Here is a 13,339-nt window from a genome sequence, read left to right on the forward strand (position 1 = left end):
TGGATAACTATTTTAACCAGTTAGAAAATTGTATTGTATATATAGATGATATATTATTATATTCTAAAACACAAGATGAACATATAAGATTATTAGAAAAATTTATACACATAATTAAACATTCAGGAATAAGCTTAAGTAAAAAGAAAGCAGAAATTATGAAACCACAGATAGAATTTCTAGGAATACAAATAGATAGAAATGGAATAAAAATGCAAAACCATATAGTACAAAAAATAATCACCCTTGATGTAAATATAGATACAAAAAAGAAATTACAATCCTTTCTAGGATTAGTAAATCAAGTAAGAGAGTATATATACCAAAATTAGCAGAGCATTTAAAACCATTACATAAAAAACTTAAAAAAGATGTTGAATATTATTTTGACAACAAAGATAAAGAACATATAAAACATATTAAGAATTTATGTAAAAAACTGCCAAAACTATAATTTCCTGATGAAAATAAAACATTAACCTACATCGTTGAAACCGATTCAAGTGATCATGGTTATGGAGGAGTTCTAAAATACAAATATGACAAAGAAAAAATAGAACACCATTGTAGATATTATTCAGGATCTTATGCAGAAGCACAAATAAAATGGGAAATAAATAGAAAAGAATTATTCGCATTATATAAATGTTTATTAGCATTTGAACCATATATTGTTTATAACAAATTTATTGTGAGAACAGATACAATATCCTCCACTTGGGAACATCCGTCCTCGAATGACACTTAGGGCTCTTAAATCACAACAAGAACTTTAATGCATCATAGAGCAGTTCATAACATTTATAACAACATCAAAACATTTTCGCACTCAATGCACATAAGCAAGCAAAACCATTACTCGGTCACTCTTTAATGCATCAAACACAGAGGCTCTTATCATGTTCATAGGAGGAACATCCTTCTCCTAATCATAACATGGTCAATACACCTTAATTCATTAAGAGATCATCTTGCAAGGCCACACATAGGAAGAATTCAACAATACTAAAAAAATTAGGCACTCATAGACTTGAATTAATTTAATCAACAAAGACCTTCATTAGTTAGACTTAGTGCCATGAAGGTCATACTCAACCATACCATTTTTAGTGGTGTCCATGGAGGAATGTCCTTCCCTCAACACACTTACATGTATCATGAGTTCACACCTAAGCAAGGTATAAGGTCAATTCCATCTTAAAAAAAGAAATTCTCAACTTTCAAATAAACGCATGCTCACGTTTCCTTCCTAGTGAAGTCTAAGTGGTAAGTCACACCAAGTACATCACAACAAATAGGAATAAATTTCACAAAATGTTAATTTCTAACATAGTACTCACCTTCACAGTAAGCATATTTTGAGAAGAATAACATAAATCATAGGCACACACATGAGCACTTAGCTAAACATGCTTTCACTTTTCAAAAATGAGCCCACAATTATGCATTCCAAATCATAAAAGTCATATAGTTTTTAAGAGACTCAACATATTTCATTTGTAAGAGACTCAACATTCCATTATAAGGCTGAATACTACACCTCACAAGTGACTATTACCATGCTTCTTATCTTATCTCACGAAGTTAAATGCACAACTAGCATAGCAAGATGTAATTTAACATGAGAAAACATGGATTTTATCAAAAAAATTCATTCATTCACTTTGGAACATTCATAATATCTTCAAGGTAATGTCAATTAATACATACGAAACATATAAGGTCATGCAATTCATACTTTATCCAAAACTCTTATTCACGAACAAGCCTAGTAAAAATTCAATAAATTCATGCTTAAGCCAAAATAGAAGGTCAATAATAGAAAATATCTACAACCTTACTACTCCATCACCATTCCCTACTTAGGGTAGAACTAATTAAGAGCAACTTAACCCCAACTTAAGAGGATCTTAACTAAACTACCTTCGTTTTCATCACTTAAAAATGATTACAACTTTAGAAGAAATTTACAGTAGGTCAACATAGGAACACCTAGGCCATTTATCCCCAATTATCAAGTTAGGTCCATCTCATTCAACTACATAAGGTTTTCATACAATACAATAGACACCAAGGTCATACATCATTAGGGAAAACAATATAGGAGACTTAGTCTTAAGGACTCTTTCTTTTCTTTCAACATTAAAGTAAGGTAAGTTCTAGGTCAATAAAGCCCATATCATCATCATACAAAGAAAATAATACTACCCTCAACTCTAGGGAAACACAAACTCCATAACATAAAGGGACTCACAACACAATAAGAAGTTAGAACAAAATCTACGACTCATCATGCCATAAAACTCTAATTTTTCATTCCAAATAGCAATTCTCATTTTTAAATTCATTATCATGTTCATATAAATCAATTATATGCACATTTTGAAAACATCTAATCAAAGAACAATTTAGTTGATTATCCAAAAATGTTTCAGTAAACTTCCTATTATTACAATGAGCATGTTTCCAAATTCCAAAAATGCAACATTTAGGCAATTGATAGGAAAAGCATGACAATATGATGTACAAAACTTTACCATGACAAACATATTATCATGACACCTAGGATCAAATCTATACAAAGGACTCCAATCCATACTAGGAAACTTATCAAGGACCACATGTATACGAAAGGAAACATTGAACACCTTTAAGTACATAATCTTAGGGTAGCATGCTTCCATAGGTAGTCACTAAGTATTTCAAGCTCAAATCATATTAAAAACTACGATCATGTAAAACCATAGTGTAAGACATTATTCCCAAAAGAAACTCATTCTAACCATAATAACTTCTAACATGCTTTAACTATATCATGACATACATTCCTCAATATAACATGCCATTTCACATAAACTTCATATATAGCCATAATTGGAATCACATCATCAAAACATACAAAAATTCCCCTTCACACATACTCATTCAAACCATAAAACAAAGATAAGCATTTAATATCACCTTTTCTCCCTCAAGCATAGAGAAAAATCTCATCCAAGCAATTATATCTAAAAGACCACCGGACAAGAAAACATAAGAGAGAGATATTATAGAGTTAAGTTCTATGGCACGATATGAGAATGATGAAGAAGGGAAACTCTATCGTCCTATAGACTCTCGTACCGTTTGATGTGTCGTGACTCACCACCAATGATGCAAGACTCTACTAGACGTGGAAATCTGAGACTTCTTGGACCCTAAACCACTTTTTAAAACCTCGTGCTGTGTTACCACGTTTGTCACAACTGGGGAGCACCCTTTAGAAGTAACATGGCGCACTTAACCTCTCGAAGGTCTTATATAAGCCCATAGTTGTCCTTCACCGCATCGACAAAGTAAATTTAGTGGAAAATTTAAATCTTTTCATAGAACCTCATATGCTAGAAACTTTACTTCTTATACATATAAAAACATAAGTCATAATACATTGTTAGACCCTAAGTCTCTTTGTCGTCTTTTCCTTTACTTGAGCTTGGGAAACATATATCAAGTTGCACTATCATATATACATCCCTTTAAGCATCCATAACCTACACTTTGTGTAAAAAGTAGAATAGAATGGTATTAGTAAAAGAATGCACTAAGTATGGCAACCATGCAAAAACATGCATTTAAAAGGGACATTTTCTTGAAATCATACTTCATGCCCTTTTGAGTAAATATTTATAAAACCTTTAAAGAGTAGCATTTATATCATTCACATACTTCATATAAGCACATTCAAAGTCAACATTTCATAATATCACTTATCGAATAGATTACAAATTTGAGTGACTTTACAGTGAGCGCAATTTCTTTAACAGTGAACTATTTTCTTTTCTTTTTTGATTAACCTTCCCAAGTAACCCTCTAGTGATACTTGGTGCAATGCATCACCTTAAGGCTACAAGAAAACATACATACAATCTATACAAGGCAACACATACCATCATAGAAATATAGTACAACATAGACATAGTTAAGTCAAGACCTTCATAATATAGTCAACAAGATAAATATCATGCATAAAGACTCTTATCATGCACATCTTCATAACAAGTAGACAAATACGACAGTGTCATGCATAAAGAACACATACATAGTGACATGCATTAGAATACCTTCCTAGAACTTCTTAAGGAGCTACTTGTGCAATGTCTAGATGGGTTCACTACTTCCACCTATCCTAAGTAACCTCCCTTAAGTCATTCTAGTTAGGGTACTATTCATTCACTTCCTTTGTCCATTTTACTTTAGGGAAACTATAGCCTTAACCGACATAGACAATGTGATGTTAAACATGAGATCCGATGTAATAGAACCCCACACCGAAAGGAGGTGGTCTACCAGCCAAAGTAGAATCAAACGTGACATTGCTTTCTAGGTGAATCCACTAGCTAGTATCCTATGATAGAAACATAGTTATGGAACTTTGAGGTACATGTGAAAACCCTCTTTATTCCAATATTAGGCATTGTAGTTGTTCAATTATGGAAAACATATTTATGCCAATTGAGGCATTATGGTTATCCACCTGATGAGATATATGGTGGCCTGCCTTCTTACCATATGAAGGGACAAACACTCATATTAAAGTTCACTCGGTACTAAGCTAAGTTCCCTTAATTGAAAACCTTTATTATATTTTTACTTTATAAACATAGGTTTGGGAGATACATCCCCTTATATGCTTAACTCATAGGTCATAGATGGAAGTTAATCAACCTCAATCATGTAAAGAATCCCTTCAGATGAACATAGCATATGTAAAGCATCATCTAGTTTAGGGTGCACACTAATACACCATTCAAGGCCCCTCTCTTGACTAGGTCTTCATACATGTGTGTGTGTATACAATTATGTGAGAAACCCTTTCACATAACACATTAAGACACACATGTTCATACATACATATTGATACATATAGAAACCGAAACTAGAACAATCTTATCAAGGTACATGTGCAATGCATAGGCAAAGTCCCATACCCTTTCCAATACTAGTACACCTATCAAGTCATCCTAGATAATTAAACACATAGCGTTCCTTCATAAACATCATCTTAACATGCATAGTACTGGACACTAGTGAATATGAGAACTACCTTTCATTTAAACACCATGATCTATACTACTTGTAACATGCATGTAAAGTGAGTGTGTGTGTACATTGGTCAACATGATCACATAATGGATATCAACAACATATTAAGGCATCCACCCTCTTAGACCATAATACTTTATCAAGCATAAACCACATAACACAAAATAGCATAGGAGACAAGTCAACTTCATATTACACTTAAGACCCCTAACTTGTGCTATTAATGATTTCACATAGGGGTACATAGGTAAGATATTACTAACCATTTTGAACTCATAAATGGTAGAACCTATACTTTACCCTAAGATGGATATACACATGCTTACACAATAGCCATATAACCGAAATCACAACTAGAATAGGAAAGTAGGGATAAGCTTCACATAGTATCATCATAGGAACATATTAATATATTCAACAATTTCCCTTCATGTACATATTCAACATACATATATAGATTTACAATATATTAAAACCGCCACCTTAAGTGGACCATACCACACAATGTCATACAAGGCTTCTTCAACATTACTATAAAGAAATAGAGCAGTAGAAGAGTAGAAGAATTCTTACCAATCCTTTAGCCTTTTGTCATCATTGACCATTGCTACTCTGTTATGAATAAATCAAGTATAGGGAAGTATCTTAAGGTACCATAATCACACATAATGTTAAACATAAGCTACTACAAGGCCATGCTACAACTATTACAACATATCATTAACATGCTAGAATGTAGGACATAGATCATCAACCATATTCACTTGCATGGACTATAGATCATATTTCATCAATAATATCAATCCAAGGCAGTAGATAATGATAGATTTAGTCATATCAAAATCATGCTTGAAACACTTCAAGATCAAGCTACTATCGTAGGGATTAAACTATCAATTCAATGTAGAGTAGAGAGAATAGGTTATCTTATTACTTTTACCATAGTATTAATCATAAATCATATTTTACTAATAAAGTACATTCTAGGCAGCAGTTAATGATATAATAGTCTAGATGAGGCACTACTACAATTGCCATTAAGGTCAACACAAGCATGCTTCATATTAGGAGTTCATGGAAGGTAAGTTTACATAGGTTATCCTATTCAAACTATGATGAATTCACCCATCTTGGATTCATTACATATCATTCATCCTCATATTACGTTATAGGCAGCAGCTATGGACATTAACCATGATCAATTCATATAACAACTAACCTAACGTCAAGATCACAAGTTACCACTCCATAGACTAGAAGAACCTAGATCAATTCAAACCAAGACTTCTTTACTTTGATCGTACACGATTCATATCCACAATTCAACCATGGTATTAGCCTAAAACAACATCTATAAGAAATACAACATAATCGAATTCACTTTTTAATGAATTGAGGACCCACATTACAATGATCATAATGAAGACTAGGCTAGGCATGTTCAAACCTTCATGCATTGATTCACATGGGTAATTCATCAATGATTCACCATCAATATACATAATAGAGAGTAGACATAAGCATATTAACATAATTCAATCAAAAATTGATATGCATAAGATCAAGATCATAAAGTCCTACATAGGCGAAAATCGAGTTTGTGAAAGATGCATGGGTTCCTCATGCAATAGGATTGAAAATCCCGTACAAATCAGTATATAATCATCAATATATTCATATTATGATTTTGAAATCAATTTAAGAAAGAATCCATGGCTAGAATGAAGAAGAAGAAACTTGATCATCTTTTTCTCTTTCAAAACATAGAGATTAACTTTCTATATGGAAGGACAACTAGAGATGGAGGATCAACATACATTTATCTAAATTAAAATCTATACAACTTGATGATTCATCCATGTAAATTCAAGCTCCAATCTGTTCTTGTGCTTCACCAACAATGGTGGTTTCTAGGGAGAATATTTTGGAGGGAAAAGCTCAATTTGTGTGAGTTGTATTAGGAGTGGGGTTGATCACGTTTATAATCCCTTATATGCACCAAAAAGTGGCTAAATAATCCTATTAGAATCAGGTTAGGACGTGGGGTGAATTTCCCATTCACCCCTTAATTATAATAGACACAGACAGTAACTTACAGGCCACCATCGACGGAGCCATCTACAGGCCATTTGTCAATCAACGGGCCGTGCATTGGCTTCCGTCGTTTGTTCCTTGGCCAACTTTTGGATTTATACCTTAACAAGATAAGTACCAATCGACGAGACCAAACCTACGGTCCATTGGTTGATCAACTGGACGTCGTTTGGTCCGTCGATTGACACAAGGCAGTGTCTCGACCAGACTTAGCTCCTTTTTGTGGGGCCTTCTGCGGGGCCCTTTAGAAGTCATACCCGTACGTTTCCAACGTAAATACAACCCTTAATAATGTATATACCTACCATATGAGTTTCACTGAAAATCAACACCTGCAAGTCGTCCAAAGAGGCCAGGCCCCATCAAGACACACGTTGAGCGTCTTAAGGGCTATCTTTCGAATGCCTTGGACGTTCTTGGTCGTTTGACCTCCAAACTTCTCAAAACTCCATATACCATCTTTAAAAATCATTATAACGCATTATAAGACTTAATACTGTAATTACACTCAGCATATAACACGCATGGACCCATGAGACACATAGCTAAGTAGTCGTCGAATCTTTTGGTCGTCTCTTGACGTTCGACTTTCAAATCACTTTAAACTTTACACACTAACTCTAAACCATATTTTAAGTCATGTTAGGACCTTATAAACTTAATACAAACATGTTAGGAACTATATACCCTATCTCATTTTGGGGTCTTACACCCTTGGAATTGGGTGTTTTAGAAATCTACTTTGAAAGGACCTCTTGAGGAAATGAATCCCAAGAGTGAATAATCCATACCGTAATTCAAGTGAAGTCCTACAGAAATTTTTCTTCTTCTTCAAGTTTTGTTATTCCTTAAATGGAGGTTATATAGAGAGGGAAAGTAGAGAGATGTAAGAACTTTTAGGTATTGTTTTGGGGGATTTTATTTGACTAAGTGAATGTGAGGAAAAACTGACATAAAATCAACATATATATATCTCCCATGAAATACCCAAAAAAAACCTCACCTAAGTTGACCCTTTAATTATGTAACAATCCTAAAAAAATCGAATAAATAGGTACTTAAGGTGATTTAATTATTAATTTTTAAAAAACCTGAAATTTTAAGGGCATAATTGTCCTTTCAGGTATTAATTAACATAAATCAGATTTGTATTAATTTAATTTAAATACTATTTGACTAAGTCTTGAATTAAGACTCCTAATCCTATGCTAACACTCTCCTGATCACGTTTATCACCTCTCCACGTTTAAAAGAAAAAAAAAAAGAAACCTTTCTTGTTCTCTCTGCCAATAATAACATCAAGAACAGAAAGTTTGACCAATTTTCTTCACACATGAAGAACTCACACGAATTTTAAAGAAAACAACGTTAAATCACACGTTAGGCCTATGGAGATTTGTCCATCGAAGTGGTGTTGACATTTAAAGGGTTGGACGTGATTATGGAGGAGGTTTAGGGCAGCAAAATCAGCGTTTGAACATCAATTAAGGTATGAGTTCCTTTCCTCTTGGTCCCTTTCCCAAGAGATCCCTTAGGGTTCACGTTGTTCATTCGAAACTAGGATTGTTTTCCCTTTGTATGTTCCCTGTCACTAGCTCCCAATGATCTTAGGTTTGTATGTTTGCTGGTAGAGTTTAGGGACACTGTGTGTGTGGTGACGATCTCGTTTCTAGTATGTGTTCATGATTATGTGTTTATATTTTGTGTCTTTCGGAAATATAAAAGTAAATACGTATGTATTTGTGCAAGATTGTGACCATGACTATGAGTCTTTCTTTACAATTTAATAGCTGAGATTACTCGTGTTTTATGTGCAATTAGAGGATCTTAAAATCGTGATTTTCACATGGTTGAAATGCTAGAAATTCTAATTAAAAAAATGACCAAATCATACCTTTAACTTCTCTAATGAATCGTAACGAACGACTAAGAAAGAGGTGCTCAATGTCCCGTAAAATGCTGCATAAAAATGTGTAACAAAGTTCCAGAATCTGGAAATTGGTTGCAGGTGATTTCTGGAAATTTTGGATGTCAAAGGAATAAAAAAAAATGAGGCCTACAGGGATCGAAACCTGGATCTCAATAAAGCTTGCCCAACAAATTAAAAAGAAAGAAAGAAAGAAAGTGTTAGGCGGGGCTCGAACTGGTGCACTGACCAGCGAGTTTCGCTAGAAAAGAAAAAAAAAGGGTGAAGGAGCTAAGGGGAATCTAACCCCTTAGCTGCTGGTCTTCGCAAGAGAGTAAAAGAAAGGGGAAGAACAAATAGGTGTTGTGGAGGATCGAACTCGCGACCCATGGGGAGGAGAAGAAAAAAGTTATTAAACAAATAAATGGGAGGCGTGGGATTTGAACCCACGGCCTCCAGCTATATGCAGAAAAAAGGGAGATGCGAGGCGTGGGGATCGAATCCACGACCTCAGTGCTAAAGCGGGGGAGGGGGGGGATATTAACAAAATAAAATGACGATGTGGGGATTCGATCACAGAACCTCACTGCCACTCGCCCTTATTAAATAAATTGAAGATAGAGGGGCTATGGGGGTTCGAACCCACCACCTCACTGCCTCCGCCTCAGCGAAATTAAAAGAAAAAATAAGGGGGATGTGGGGGTTCGAACCCACAACCTCCCTATTGTAGTTAATTTAATTCTAAAAATCTAAGGGGTTGTGGGGGCTCGAACCACCAACCCTTCGGTTAATTAAGAGTAAAATTAAAATAGAAAATTAACTCTTTCATGTAATTGTTTAGATTTAAGTTAGAATTCTAATTAAAATAGAAAATTAATTCTTTCATATGAATGTTGAGATTTAATTTAGAATTCTAATTAAAAATAGAAAATTAATCCCTTCATGTAAATGTTGAGATTTCATTTAGAATTCTAATTAAAATGGAAGATTAATTATTTAATGTAAATTTTGAGATTTAATTTAGAATTCTAATTAAAATAGAAGATTAATTCTTTCATGTAAATGTTGAGATTTAATATAGAATTCTAATTAAAATTAGAAAATTTATCATTTCATGTAAATGTTGAGATTTAATTTAGAATTCTAATTAAAAAAGAAAATTAATCATTTCATCTAAATGTTGAGATTTAATTTAGAGTTCTAATGTTATGAATATTAAAAATAAAATCAATGAAAAATATAAATGATATCCAAGTGATTCAGGATTTGGGTTCCCGTGCCCAAACTTCCGTATTGGTAAAGAAGTGATACGTGAGTAAAATATCCAAGAGTAATGCCATCTACTTAGATCAAAAATCAAGATCTTGACATATATAAAAGATACATAAGTCTTGTAATACGTACTCTTACGAAAGTAAGAATCACTTAGCGAACTACGAATGAAGCCCCATAGCTTGTATGGAAAGGCACATAAGTCTAACATACGCTTAAAAATAAGTGAACCTAAGATGTACGTAATGAAATGATGAACCTTAGGAGGGTTAAGTACGTGTGTAAGATACACTAAATGGCCAAGTGCATTGGCATGTGATGAGATGAATTATTAAATGAAGAAATAGACATTCACGTAATAAGAGATGAGTCACTATGAAAAGCTAGGGTGTTAAAAATGAAGAATGTGGTGACAACATGATATGAGGCAAATGTATACGACGAGAGTAATCTCAAACGAGCCTACGTAAATATTACCAATATGTACTCACTAATAAGAGTGTAAGATAATGAACAGACCAATCTCTATGAGAACTCTAATGAAAATATTGAGTTTAAAACACTTAATACTAATGATGAGATGAGAAATCATCCAATGAGCTATATTGTCCTCATACTAGAAGCCAGCTTCCATGATGTATGAGTTGAGCACCGAAAGGAACTTTATACTGAGCACCGACAGGCTAGCTTTGAGAGGTGATGCCTTCTTTCAGGAAGGGCGAAGGTTCACATAACTCTCATGAGATGAGACTGTCCAGCTTGTCGGGTATGGGTCTCCATACATCCCCTAGTTTTTGAACTTATACTGCCAGTATAGGGATCTAGTGGGGTTAAATTCCCATATATGCTAGCATGTTATTGAGTCTCTTTGGCCGGTGATTCCACCTGTTTTCGGTGTAGAGCAGACACTGGTTTTCATGATGCTCACATGATCTATGTCGGTTAAATTTAAAGTTTCTAATGAATGAACGAGGCCAGCTTCAAATGAATCATATAAAGAGATGAATGATATCGAAGGTGTTAGGATAGGATAATCAAGAGGTGAGCTAGATTCAGGTAATGACATTAGGTTATTCCTGATCATTGCACAACAAACCCGATGAAAGTCGTAAACTACATCCTAGGTATAGCTGGTTTCACATTGGCCTATGAATTAACTTAAATAAAGTACGTATGAATGAATGAAGCAGACTCTGTGTTTGCTAAAGAAAGCTCCCTAGTTGAGGTCCCATATGTTGAGCCCTCATTTTGGATAGTCTTATGGTCAAGTCCATAATAACAAGGTCTAATATAAAATGAATGAATAATATGAGAGACGCTATGTGTTATATGTTATGTCCTATGATATGTGCTATATGAAGATGTTATGTGTTGTGTGCAATACTATAATTATAATTATGCATGTTACTCTCATGGAATAACTCTCCTAATCTAAATTTGGCAAGTCTACTTACTTGACTTCCAAAAATCATGTCGCTAGGAAAGAACCATTCTTTCTCATGCATGTCCCTGGTGTTTGCTTGCATATACCCATACTTAGTACAAGTGTGTTCTAATTCCATACAATCATCTACTTTTAGGTGACGACAAAGGTGGGTGGTAGAGCTACAGGTTCGTTGTTGCAGTTATCCGGACGTCGGCATTCATCCGGAGTGTGGTAAATCTTCATGCTTTCGAGGATGCTACTGTTTTACATTCTAGCGTAGTTTTAGAGTTGATCTAGTGGAACATGTTCCATTAGCGTTTCTTTCCTGTTTTGGTTCAAACTTTGTATTGGTGCTATTTTGGACATTATACAATTAATACTTAATGAAATATTTCTTTCAGTTGCTTATCTCTTTAATGTTAGATGGTTGATGATGAACAATTACGAAATATGAAGAATGTTTAGGAAGTATGTTTAAAGAATAAAAAAATTCAAATTTTCCTATAAAAATAACCTATGTACAGTAAGAATGACGTAAGTAGGCTTGTTTGCGACCTCTGAGAGGTCAATGACGCCGGTCTCATTTGGGGTCTAGATGCCAATCGTGACAAATTTGGTATCAGAGCCCTAGGTTAAATTCCGAGAATAATGAGTTCACATAAACCACATTGAGTAGTTTCTAAGTCATGGTAGTGAAGTGCACCACTACCATGGATTAGAGATTGCATGATTCGTAGGAAAAATTTCCCTTCTTCTGATCTTATCATGCTTTTCCTAATGTCTGAATTCGTGTTGTTATGAATGTGTCTAACATCAATCCTTGTTGTTTTTATAGAATGAACACTTAGATGACTAAGGGTCTGAGGAGAGGAGGAGCAGCAGCTAGGGGTAATCAGAATCCACCCCAGGCTCCAGCTGAATGAGTGGCCATGCCGATTAACCAAGCTAGGCTGACTGATGCTGAGGTGAGGGAATCTCTAGCCAAAATTGCATAGGCCATCACGATGCAGGCTCAGGCTATGACTGCCCGACTCAACCGGCAGGATGTTCAGAGGGAGAACCCACCTGTTCGCAGCATGGCTGACAAACTGCGAGATTTCACGTGGATGAATCCGCCATTCACAAGGGCTAAGACTTTAGAGGATCCTCAAGAGTTTATAGACGAGGTGGATAAGATCCTGGTGGCTATGGGGGCAACTGATTTTGAGAAGGCTAAGATGGCTTCCTACCAGCACAAGGATGTGGCACAGACTTGGTATAAAATGTGGCAAGATAGTCGTCTCTTAGGTGGAGTGCCACTCACCTATGAGTTGTTCGAGACAACATTTCTAGAGATTCTTCCCCAGAGAGATGAGAGAGGCCATGGTTGAGGAGTTCGTCAACCTTAAACAAGGCTCTATGACCATCAGGGAGTATTCCCTGAAGTTTGTGAAGCTATCAAGGTATGTTTCTTTTTGTAATATTTAATAGCAAGAATGGGGAGAATTTTGAACTTTGTTGAAATCATCTAGGTTGGCTACTTCCCTGGTTTCTAACAGCAGGGATGAGATGAGCAGGTT

The 13,339-nt window shown here is 34.9% G+C and overlaps 1 pseudogene; it reads right to left on the reverse strand.

Annotated features, from left to right (window-relative positions):
• The window catches only part of LOC107009758, a 20,850-nt pseudogene extending 8,070 nt beyond the window's left edge, over positions 1–12,780 (reverse strand).
• Positions 12,781–13,339: the final 559 nt, after the last annotated feature.

This window comes from Solanum pennellii, chromosome 2 (assembly GCF_001406875.1).
Source record: "Solanum pennellii chromosome 2, SPENNV200".
NCBI classification, from domain to species: Eukaryota; Viridiplantae; Streptophyta; class Magnoliopsida; order Solanales; family Solanaceae; genus Solanum; species Solanum pennellii.